The sequence below is a fragment of the Suncus etruscus genome, chromosome 14 (assembly GCF_024139225.1).
Source record: "Suncus etruscus isolate mSunEtr1 chromosome 14, mSunEtr1.pri.cur, whole genome shotgun sequence".
NCBI lineage: Eukaryota > Metazoa > Chordata > Mammalia > Eulipotyphla > Soricidae > Suncus > Suncus etruscus.
Genome location: NC_064861.1, coordinates 34,734,378 through 34,747,470, shown reverse-complemented (window position 1 = coordinate 34,747,470; position 13,093 = coordinate 34,734,378).

Here is a 13,093-nt window from a genome sequence, read left to right as displayed (position 1 = left end):
AACCCCTGAGCACTGCTGGGTGTAACCCCCCCAAAAAATGTGTTTTCTGGGTCAAAAGGCACATGAAAAAAATGCTTCACATCACTAATCATAAGGGAGATGCAAATCAAAACAACACTAAGATACCATCTCATAACACAGAGACTGGCATGCATCACAAACACAAGAACAATCAGTAATGGCAGAGATGTGGGAGAGAAAGGAACTCTAATTCATTGCTGTTGGGAATGCCATCTAGTCCAGTGTTTCTGGAAAACAATATGGAGATTCCTCAACAAACTGGAAATTGATCTCCCATATTATCCAGCTATACCACTCCTAGGGATATACCCTATAAAACACAAAAACACACTACAAAAATGCCTTCTACACAACTATCTTCATTGCAGCACTATTTATAATAGCCAGAATCTGAAACAACCTAGATGCCCAACAACAGATGTGTGGCTAAAGAAACTGTGGTACATATACACATTAGAATACTATGCAACTCTCAGGGAAAATAAAGTCATGAAATTTTCCTATACATGGAAGGACATGGAAACTATTATGCTGAGTAAATAAGTCAGAGGGAGAGAGATAGAGAGAAAATAGTCTCATTCATCTGTGCTATTTAAGAAAAATAAAAGACAGTATGTTAATAATACTCAGAGACAATAGAGATGAGGGCTGGAGGGACTAGCCTACGATATGATGCTTACCACAAAGTGGTGAGTGCAGTTAAAGAAATAACTACACTAACAACTATCATGACAATGGTAGTGAATGAGTAAAAGTAGATTTCCTGTCTCGAATTCAGGTGAGGGTGGGGGAGAGATGTGGAGAAAATTGTTGGTGGGAAGGTTGCACTGGTAAAGGGGGGTGTTCTTTTCTTTTATAACTGAATCCCAACTGCAAACATGTTTGTAATCATGGAGCTTAAATAAAGATATTATTAAGAAATAAAATAAAAACTAATTGTAGCCCAGAAAGCTAGTACAGCAGGTAGTTGTCTTATACCTGGCTGACATGAATGGGCTACGGCTCCTGTAGGGAGGCCAATCCTCTTCATGAGAGACCAGTGAGCACAGAGCCAAGAGTAAACTCTGAACACATCTGGGTATGGACCTCAAACAAAGCCAAACAATGCTAAACATAAAAAGTTTTCTTTTATTTGAAGTAAGGTGATTTATATCACTAATAACAGGATTTCTTACATACATGCTCCAACGATACAATATTCTCCAGGGTCCACCTTTTAATTTTTTTCTGTAAAATATATTTAAAATAAAAAATAATAAAACAAAATAAAATGTTTCCAGTGGATCTGGAAAGATAGTACAGAGTGTAGGGCTGCTCTCCTTGAATGTGGCCAGTCTAGGTTTGATGCCTAGCAACCAATATGGCCCACAGAGCACCACTATGAGTATTTCCTGGTGCAGAGCCATTAGTAACTCCTGAGCCTTGTTGGATGTGGTCCCAAAATTAAAAATAAAATACAATACACCCTTCCCATAATGGTAGAAGGAGTAACTGAGAAATTCTGGATGTGTTAGTCATATATTTGTAATATAGAATAGTTTTTCATAATATAAAATTATATGGTTATTAAAGTGTCTAACATACTATTGAATATACTTATGAAAACAGAAGCAATTTTGTGATATTTTTCTTGGCATTTTACTTTTAATCATGATCGTTACAGAAGATGGGATATATAGCAGGTACTTAATCTTGGCTAAATAGGAGAAAGATAAGAAATTTTGAAAAGAACTTTAACCAATTAAAATATTTATGTTTTTTATAAAAATCTTTAACCAATTAAAATATTTATGTTTTTATAAAATCTGTTTTATATCATTTTCAATATTGGTTCTCTCTTGGCATCATTCTCTTTCTTGTTACACTGTTTTCTAGAATAATTTGGAAAAGAAGGATGATCCTGATTATGAAATTTAAAATGGTGTTCCTTAATTCATTATATTGTATATTCACAGTCATTGTTAGAAAGAAAAGGATTCCTGATAGCACAGAGCATGCTCACTGCATCACATTAATCACAAAATAAAACAGTACATTAGATCTGTTTTTCTAAATACTTTTTTTTTAAGTGAATAACACCCTGGTGTCACTCACTTCTGGCTCTGTACTAAGAAATCACTCCTAGCAGGCTCGGGAGACCATATGGGATACTAACTCACCCATATAGCTTATAGATTAGTACCAGATGGGGATCTAACCCTACATGATGTGATCTAGCTCCTATCACTAAACTTAATCATTTTTTAAATCAGAAATATAATTTTTTGTATTTGAGTGAACTTATGACATCTAGAGAAAGAAAGTTATATAGCTACTTCAAAGGCTTATGGCTAGCTAAAAGTACTAACTCAGACTTCTTGCCCCTTTATTTATAATTAATTTCCTCACTCTGTATCCATAAATCTCTTGTTAGTACTTTTAACTTGCCTTTAACTAGCTCAGACTGCTTATCTGGGTCTCACAGAAGTTCTCCCTTAACCTGTTCTCAGATCAGTCTTCTTGCAGCCTCTAGACTTTGGGGTAAACAATGACTTCCTGAAAGTCTCTTTATCTAATATAGTTTATAACTCTCCATTCTTAACTTAAAAATCACTGTTTTGCTTTACCTTTGACCTGGTGACGGTATAAATGAAAGCCTTTCTCCTTGTTCATAGACTACAGGACACTATGTGCTGAAAATCCCAATCCTGGAAGTGGGAAATATTGGACAGGGAACTAATCTTGTCTTTTTACCTATTTGTCTCCAGGAAGGGAGGAGTAAAGGAGTGAATTTGGCAGGAAGTAATTCTCTTTAGTTCTCCAGGCACTATAGCTTCTCTTAACTTAACCTGTGGCCTTTCTACTTCAGAGCTCTTCAACTCCCTTATTTGTTTTGTTCTTAAACTAGTAGCTGCTTTGTCTCTTCAGCCAGGATGCTCTTTTATGAAGCAGACTGAATAAGAGGATTTGGGGTGTGTTTCAGTAGCATCATTGTCTTTTAAGGTTAAACTCTATTTTCTCCCACAATCTATATGTGAGCCCTATATTGTTGATAGGTCTGCAGGGGAGGAAATTAATGTATGTATATGTATATATATATATATATATATACTCCTTTTATAAATAAGTAAATAGATTCAGACAGAAAAAGATTTTTACAAAAAGCATCCAGATTCTGAGATAATTCCTTTTCCTTTGTTCAGCATCTGTTATATGCCAAGTATGTATCTATGTGCTTTCAAGATAGTGTTTATTTATTTAACATCCACCCTTACTAGAGACATAATATTGTACTCTCTAAAGAATTGACTTCCCAAAGAACACTAATTTAGAAAAACTGAAGCTAGAATTTGAATTCCCATCTTTATGAGTTTAATACTTCAAGTAGTTAATTCTGACATTTTATATTTTCCTTTCTAATTCCATTTTGTTCTTTCAGTGATGATGATTGAAGCCAGGTCTCATACAAGCCAACCATGCACTTCACCACTGACCATAAGTACTCATTATTTGGTGGGCTTGAGGGCTTTTGAGAGGTATTGTTTGGAGTTTTGTTTTGTTTTGGGCATCATTCTCAGTGGTCCTTGGAAGCTACTCCTGGTACAGTATTCCAGAGTCATTCTTAGTGGTACTCTAAAGACCATGTAATATCTGGGCCTTCTGCTTGTGAAGCATGAGCTCACTTTTAATGAAAATTTTTAATCATTTGGGAAACAGTTTTTGTTCAGATTCACACAAGATTGACAATAGCAATTAGAATTTAGTTTCTTTCTTTCCCCCTTTCCACCAATTTCTAGAACTTCTTTCTTCTGGGAATGGTGATAGAAAGCTTAGAATAATTTACGTAGTTAACATGATGTTATTTGGAAAATAGCTCAGATGATTGAAAGCATCTGAGAGGAAAACAGGTCTCTGATTTCTGCATGACAGAATTTAGGCTTGTCAGTATACTTAGAGCTGCCAGAACATGGTCCTATCTTACTGTTTTCTTCAGACTGGTCCATTTTGGTTGTTCCTCTGCCACTTATAACTCTCACTAAGACGAGTCACTGCCAAGAAGATAAGTTGTTTAAGCAAAATTTTATATAAAATGTATTAAAGACTACATTTTATCAAAAGTTTTTCTTCTTTTAGGAATACAATATTTACCTTTTATTCTAAATTATTAATGTATCCATTTTGGAGTAAATGGGCATTACACTGTTTCTTCTTAAGAACAGATTTCTCAAGAAGTCTTAAGAAGGTGAATTTGTAGGTAAAATGTTCCTTAGGAGGCCACAAATTTAGAGGAAGCAAGAATTAGCATGCCCTGGGGAGAGCAAAGATAATTAAAAAGTGTGCTGATTATCTTTTAAAATAAAAATTGGAAGCCCAGGGGATGGATAGATAGTACAGTGGTTAAGACACTTGGCTTGCAAATGGCTGACCCAGGTTTGATCCCTGGCATCTCATCAGCACCCCAATCACTATCAGGAGTAATTGTTGAGTAATAGAACTATAAATAATTACCACTGAGCATTTCTGGGTGTGACTCAAAAACTGTTAAAAAAAAATAAGAGAGAAGCATTAAGATAAGGGGCATTCAATGGAGGAACAGTATATAGAGAGGTGGAAGAAGTATGATTTGACTTCCACAACATATATCATGAGATGAAAAATAAATTTGGCTTCTAAAAAGTAAAAATAGTAACAACCTAAGTTATGAGAAGTTTTCTATTTTCACATACTATAACCCAGAAGGATAAATAATAATAATTAAATATACTATGTAGTGAATTATGGGGTGATGGTGCTAATACTTTGGCTATCCTGGGATAAATGGCTATTTTTTAAATAATTTTTATTGTGACCAAAGTGAATTACAAATCTTTCAAAGTAAGACTTTAAGTACATAGTGACATTGAATCAAGGACATTCCAACCACCAGTATTGTCCTCCCTTCACACCTGTTCCCAGCATGCATCCCATATTCCCCTCCATTGCCCACCAGGCTGCTAGTGTAAGTGGTCCCCTCTGTGTCCAGCTTGTTGTAGATTGGGTATCAATTCTATTGTCAGTGATTCTGAGTTTGGTGTTTAAGCCTGGTCATTTTTTTATTTCTACTCAATGTTCATATGACTGGTTTTGGTACCATCCATTTTATTTTTCCCCTCAATTTATGAGGCAGAACATGATGATTCAATTTATGTGGTACTGTTTGAAGGGAGAAAAAAAAGCAAAAAACAAACAAAAAAATTGGGGAGGAGTCTATCAAGAGGTTATAAAGATCAATTTAAGAGAAGAAAGGGAAATGGGAAGTAAATCATAACAAAAGACCAAAAAAAAAAAATACAAAAACCAAAAAAAAAAAAAAACCAGAAAAACAAGAAAACAAAAAGCACCAAAACTACAATGACAAAAAAATGTCTTTCTTTCTTTCTTTCTTTCTTTCTTTCTTTCTTTCTTTCTTTCTTTCTTTCTTTCTCTCTTTCTTTCTTTCTTTCTTTCTTCCTTTTTCTTTCTTTCTTTCTGTCTTTCTTTCTCTCTTTTTCCTTCCTTCCTTCCTTCCTTCCTTCCTTCCTTCCTTCCTTCTTTCCTTCTTTCCTTCTTTCCTTCTTTCCTTCCTTCCTTCTTTCCTTCTTTCCTTCTTTCCTTCTTTCCTTCTTTCCTTCTTTCCTTCTTTCTTTCTTTCTTTCTTTCTTTCTTTCTTTCTTTCTTTCTTTCTTTCTTTCTTTCTTTCTTTCTTTCTTTCTTTCTTTCTTTCTTTCTTTCTTTCTTTCTTTCTTTCTTTTCTTTCTTTCTTTCTTTCTTTCTTTCTTTCTTGCATAAGCACAGTAAACATTGGGAAGATTAGAAAGGGAATTTCTTGGCCTAAGAGATACAGGGCTTCTCCACCCTTGAAGCTACTGTCATGGGACATGGGAATAACTACAGGCTTCATACATACTTTTTTTCACTCCCCTAGGTCTTTTTATGGTGCCAGGAAACTTTCCACTCAGTTGTAGATGATAAAACATCAAGCCTCTGTAACTAGAGATTTTGGTATTTGCACAGGTCATAGGATGAAGGCTAGGATAGTCTTTCTTTACTGTTCTAGAAGTTGTGTTCCATCACTTTGTTTTAATCAGTCTTCTGTAATTGGTAATCTTGGTTTGTGCACCAATCCTAGGATGAAGCCTTTGTTAGAGTCTTTTATTATTATTATTAACTTCTTTTCAGAAGTTCTGCTCAGTTGCAGTTGTCTCAGTCAGACCTCTGAAATTACAGATCTTGGTTGTTGTACAGATTGTAGACCAAAGCCTAGGCTAGGGTCTTTCTTATTGGTCAGATAAGTTCTGAATGGCTATTATTTTTTAAAAGTTGTTAAGAGTGAACAGTCTGAACATGGGTAGGAGCCAGAAGAATTTCAAGTTTTCTTTTGCCTATCATGATACAAACTTTTCCTGGTATCCTTTTCTGGACCTGTTATATCACATTGAGCAGATGCACAACATTTTAGGTTTTGAAACTGTATATACTATTGCAAAAATATTGACTTCAAATATTAATGGAATGGAACACATTATACATAAGGTAAGTGAGTAGACAAACTATATTACAATAAAGCTTTATTTTTAATGCTATGTGAGAATTATTCTAATTACATTTTACATAGTATTATATTGAACTAGTGAAATATTCAATAAAACAATAAGAAAGTAATTTTTGATTGTGGCAAAACCAATTTTCATAGTGTAGAACTTGCTCAACAGGTGATTTTAGTTGTTCAACATGAGGTCAACACAGGGCGGGACTAGATACATAGTACCAAACTATTCATTACATAATATTTCACTATACTAAAGAAAATAAACTTTGAATACAGATAACAGTAAAATGTAGTAAAATAATTTTTAAAATATATATTTTCTAGCTTGCCCTTCAAGCCCATGCATTAGAACTTGTCTCTATCTTTCTATGCTTCTTTATTTCCAAGCTAAAGAAGTCTGTGTTCTTTCATTCAAACATGAGCTTCTCCCTTTATCTCCCCTTACATCTCAAAAATAGGTTTCAATAAAAATTTTCTTGTTTCAGAATTATATGTGCATGCATTTTCCATATATACTACATTTGCTCTTAATTTTTATACAATTTTAGAACTTAATCATCACTACTATCTAAGTTTAAAAACTGAATTGGGGGGTAGGATAGTTTGCCTGCCATGATTTACATGCTTTACATGTGCAGGAATGACCAGAGTTTGAACCAGACACTGAATAATTCACAAGCACTGCCAGTAGGTTTAGAAACCCTCAGAACTTCCAGTATTGCTCTGGTGGTTCCTAGAATCATAAGGCCCATTTATATTGAATAATTCATTTCAGTTGGTTGATCTTGATGAGAGTTACATGTTCCCCTAAACATTGCTTAGAAAATGCTCTTTTTCCAAAATGAAAAAAAAAAAAGAATATTGGCTTCTGAACACAAAGTAATGGAAATTTGACAATTACCATTCTTGAATTAATATGGTCAAACCCAGCATACCACTGAGTGGCACCTGTAGGAAAAAAAGATGTGATTCAGTAGGCATAGAAGATCTTCACTGCCTATGGAATGGACTGCAAGCAGAAGATCACTGCATGTATATCTTTCTTAATATGAGAGATGCTTTTGCATGACTTATTCTACATCCTCTATTTTTCATACCACATTCTACTTCTTAGTGTGTGTTTGTTATGAAAAAAAAATTCCTAAACTCTGTAGCATTGACTTGGGCCCTGCTTTACCAAATTGTGGAGCACAGGCTGCCCCGACCTGTCTGGTCTCATTGTCCTTTACTTTTATTAATTCATTTCTTACAACCAAAAGGGATCATATAAATGTCACTGTAGAAATGGGAATTTAATTAAAAATTTAATGATGATAATTATTCTTTGAAAAACTATTTTGAAATCCTTTTATTTGAATAATGGATAGAGAAGGAGATCCCTGTTTCTAATCTATGGGTAAAAACTAGGAAATTTTGTAACATTCTTTTTAATTTTTAAAATTCACTTTTACCTAATAATTATAATATGTTTGATCATCTGCAACACTGTGGGCCCATGGTAGGTGGATTAGTTTTTCTACCTTATAATAAGATGCCTAAGGTAGTGTCTGAGATATATCTACCAGCAAACAGACAGTATTACAATTATGAAACAAAGTCCTCCTCCTCAAAAATTCTTTTCTTTGAAAAAGGTTCTAGAAATATATGTTCAACAACAAAATCCTTTTAAAAAATAGTGTCAGGAAAACTTGTTAGTCACATACACACAAAAAAGGACCTCAGATTCCTCTCGCACATCATACACAAAATAATATTCAATTGGATTTAAAAACTCAATATCAGATATGACTCATAAATTATATTGAGGAAAACATCTAATATTGTTAGAAAGAAATTTAAGTTTAGAGGCCGGAGCGATAGTGCAGAGGTAGGGCATTTGCCTTGAACATGGCTGACCCATGACGGACCTCAGTTAGATACCCGCATCCATATGGTCCCCCATGCCCTGAGTGATTTCTGAGCACATAGCTAGGAGTAACTCCTGAGCATCACCCGGTGTGCCCCCCCCAAAAAAAAACAAAAACAAAATAAAGGAATTTAGGTTTAGAATTAACTGCTATTGTTTTATCTCTGTAACTTTTCTTTGTTTCAGGTTTAAGTTGCAGAGGACAGGGACTAAGCCCCAAAAGACAGCCAGTTCCAAAAACTTCATGGGCACATATCAGGACATTTGAACAAACTAAGGAATCTAATCACATCTGGGACCTGCACACATCCAAATGGAATGTGGGCGATAAATCTTAGCCAACTGTACCTGAAGGTCAGTGGGTACCTGAGTTCCACCTCCACTATTCGAGCTACCAATTTAAGCCTGACTGACACAACATGTACTAAGAAATTATAGTTTTACCCCTAGCTTGGAGCCCCAGCAACCCTATTAAAGGGCTTACAACTCCCTTTGTTGTGGCTACCTGTGATAGGAATGGCCCCAGCATGCTGGTTTCTGACTAAACTCCCAGCTTTTGCATTACTATCCATTTCCTCCTGGTCTTTGTGGGTGGGGTCTTTTCCAGGATCCTGGCTCACAGATACTGGAGGAAACAGGACAGTAGGAAGGAAAAGCTCTAGTAAAACCTGTAAAGCCTGACATGGAATCCAGGGTTCCCAACGTGGAATCCAAGGTCAGTTTTCAAAAAGGCCTTCTGGTGTATTGTTGAGAGGAGACTTCCTGACGGGATTTTGGGAAACTTCCCAAGTCCCCTCTGGGGTTCCTTTGGTAATCCGGGGCATTTGACTGGGTGGACTATGGTGGAAGAGGACCATAACGCCCCAACATAGAATCCGGGGTCTCTGACATGGAACCCAGGCTCAGTATTCTAGGCCAATCTGTATCTATCTTCTGTCTGTATGTGTTTTTGTGTCAGGAGTGACAGTGATGTGGATTCCAGTTCTACTAAAAATTGGGTTTTGTGTTACCCTTGTGTGTGTCTTTATATAGCATCATTTGAAAGTCTTTTCCACTTGAGACAGGCTACCAGGGAGCAGTGGGGAGAGGTCATAAATGCCAGACAGGTCTCAAACAGCAGAAATCATGGTTCTAGACTTGGTTCAATTCTTCCTCTTTGTTAACAACCCTCTTGATAAGGCCTCTGCTCATAACACTTGGTCCCTGAATATTGAACAACTAGTAAATTTTGTTAAATACAAAATTAAACTGCTGGTCTTAAAGCATCAGTACCAACCTCTAGGTTGTTGGAGTGTGATCATTACTGACTACATGTACAAGAAATTGAGGGGGAATGTTAGAAGGGAATGTAAGTTTAGAATTAACTGCCACTATTTTGCTTCTGTAACCTGCTTTGCTTCAGGCTTATATTTTAGAGGACAGGGACTAGGCCCAGAAAGAGTCAGTTCAAGAAACTTCAAGGGCATGTACCATGACAATTAGATAAACTAAGTAATCTAATTGCACCTGGGACCTGTGCCCATCCAAATGAAAAGCAGGTGTTAAATCTTATCAAACTGCTCTTGAAGGTCAGCGGGCAGCCAAGTTCTGTCTCCACTACTTAAGCCAACTAGTTGAAACCTGGCAGATGCAACATATACTAAGAACCTATAGTTTCATCCTTACCCTGAAGCCCCAGAAATTCTATAAAAGGTCTTGCATGTTCCTTTGTTCTGACCACCAGAGAGAGGGGCAGCCCCAGCACATTAGTATTGGAATAAACTCCCTTTTTGTGGGGGGTCTGTGGATGGAATCTTTAGTCCAGAGATAACAGTATATTAAACTAAAGGCATATTCAATTATTTGATGTCATTGGCTAAATGGAAGAAGAAAATAAATTAGATCACATCAAATTATGAAGCTTCTACACTGCAAAACAAATGATACATAGAATATAAAGAAATATTACAGAATGGCAGAAAATATTTGCTCACCACTCATTGAAAAAGGGCTAATACACAAAATATATAAAGCAGTTCTTAAACATGAAACTTAACAAACATCAAACAATGCATCCATAAGTTGTGAGAATCTCAAAAAGACCAGAGAGGCCATATGAGTATAAAACAATGTAAACTTCAAAATGAAAAAGTTTATAAGATACAGTGAAGGTCACTTATTAATGATCAATATATATGTACATCAGTAAGAATTCATACTCTTAGTATATTTTTACTTAATAAGGGACCAACAAAATGTTTGTACTTGTGTTCATCAATGATTTTGGCCAGTGACTTCCTTTTGTGTGACATCTTTGCCTGATTTTTGGTACCAGGGTGATGTTAGCTTCATAGAAATTGTGAGAGTGTTTCTGTTTCTTCAGTTTCCTGGAAAGGCTTTAAAAGGATTGTACTAAAACCTCTTTAATGATTTGAAAAATTCACTAGAGAATCCATTTGGGTGTTTGTTTTTGTTTTTAGAAAGATTTTTGGTTACTATTTTAATTTTCTCTATAATTATAGGTTTGTTTAAGTATTCTAAATAATTCTAATTCAGCCTTTAAAAATTAGAGGAATCCAAGAATTTATTTATTTTTTCTAAGTTTTCTCATTTTGTGGCATAAAGATTAAAAACAATCTATGCTGTAATAGAACTTACCATTTCTAATTCAGTGTATTAGTGTTTCTTTGTGAGTCTTATTAGTGATGTATTGACCCCTGTGAAAACTTGGCTATCGTCACCAAGCTGCCCTTCCAGCCATTAAGTTTCCAGGAGATAGAGCGCATTGCTAACAAACGGAGCTCGCTCCAGCCCTTGTGCTCTCGGCTGTGGAGATGCCTACGACGGGATTAGCAGGGTTCCAGTTAGGATATGGTTCCAAACGGCTATGGCAAACTATTCGGAACTCAGAGCTCACCCACTATGCCTATAGCCACTTTTAATTCGCGACTTACTGCCATGTCCGACCTGGTCAAACCCTGTAGCCTAAGACACGGCTACTCCACCCACTCACGGCTTCCCTTCTTCTATTAGAGAAGAAAGGGGGAGATGTTGGCTACCGTGACCTGACAGTGGCCACTTTTGCAAAAACCTCTCTGCCATTTCCCAGTCCTACGTGCTGTTTGCTACAAAGCCCCTGGGCCAGCAGGAAAAAAGCAGTCACAAAAGTAATAAATAATTTCTTAGCCCAGGGGAGAGGAACACAGCCTGGAATGAAGCTAGATTCCCCTAGCCCGCATTCTTGAGTTAACAAGGTACTCTTTATTGTTTTGTGCAACATTGGGTTTTTACAAAGTTATTCCTTAAGAACTTTGCCCCACCATAAATCTGTTAAGAGCTTAGGAATGTGGCCAAACAGACTCTACCCAGGAAACTGCTTATCTAGCATGACTGCCCCCTGCCCCACTGCCCACTTTCCATATTTGGGGAATGATGTTATGTTCCTTGTTCCACCCTACCTGTCCTGTGTTTATACCTTATTTGGAATAATGAGATGGTCTGTGCGCCAAAAAGAGTGATTGACATTACCTATGCCTGCCCCTTTTTACCTTGTCTATATAAGAAAATGCAGGATCACATTAAAATGCCTTTGAATGGAAATTCTGTCTTGGGCCTTATTATTAACCTCTCTTAGATTTTTTCAAGGTGTGGTTGTTTGATCTGAGCTTTGCAAAATAAAGGTGCGGTTGTTCGTGAGCCTCTCATCCACTCTCCGCTGGCCGGGCCCCTTCGGGGGGGCTTACAGGACACCCGCATTTTGGCGCCCAACGCGTGGCAGAACCACCACCATACTCGGACGACCAGTCGGCAAGTCTGGAGCCTTTTCGTAAGTCGCAGAATACCCCACCAGGGTGGTGCAGATTAGGTTAGCCTCACATTAATTTTGATATATTTGTCGTCCCATACACCGCCCCTGATTGGCTTTTGAGGCTTCACCCATCGGATTCGGGACCATGGGTGCTGCATTGAGTACTGAACTTAAATTCATTCCAGATATTCAGTCTGAATTGAAACGCAGACATATAGAGGTTACCAAAAAAGATATTTGTAATTTCTTGATGTTTGTTCATGATGTTTTCCCTTGATTCGTTATAACCTGCCCAGAAATCTACTTGGGATAAGATTGGTAACGAGCTAAGTGATCATTTTTATTGCTAATAATGAACCTAATAAAGAGAAGGTAATTTTACAATATTGGAGTCTGCTTAGAAACATTATTGTTGCCAGAGGCAGTGAAAGAAAAAAAAACTGCCAGCAGAATTGTCCGTGCTGCCGAATCCCATCTCAAGCAGGCTTCTCATGAGTGTTCCAGGGCTCCCTCTCGCTCTAACTCTGTCTCTCAATTTCCTTCCTCTTCTGACCCTTCATCTTCACTTCTGCCGCTGCGCCCTCTGTGCAATCCTAAACAGCCCACCACTTCCCTAACTAATACCTCCAGCTCTTCCTTCGCTGCAAAACTAAAAATTGCCCTTAAAGATCTCCCTGGTGCTTCTCATACTCTGCCATTGCCTCAGCTCCGTCCCTGCTCCACCAAAATCTTTACTCCCCTCACCACCCTCCCCTCCTTAGCCAGCAATTGCAACAGAACAAGGCCTATAATTGGAAAAGCCTCAAAGAGCTGTTTCAAGCCGTAACCTCCT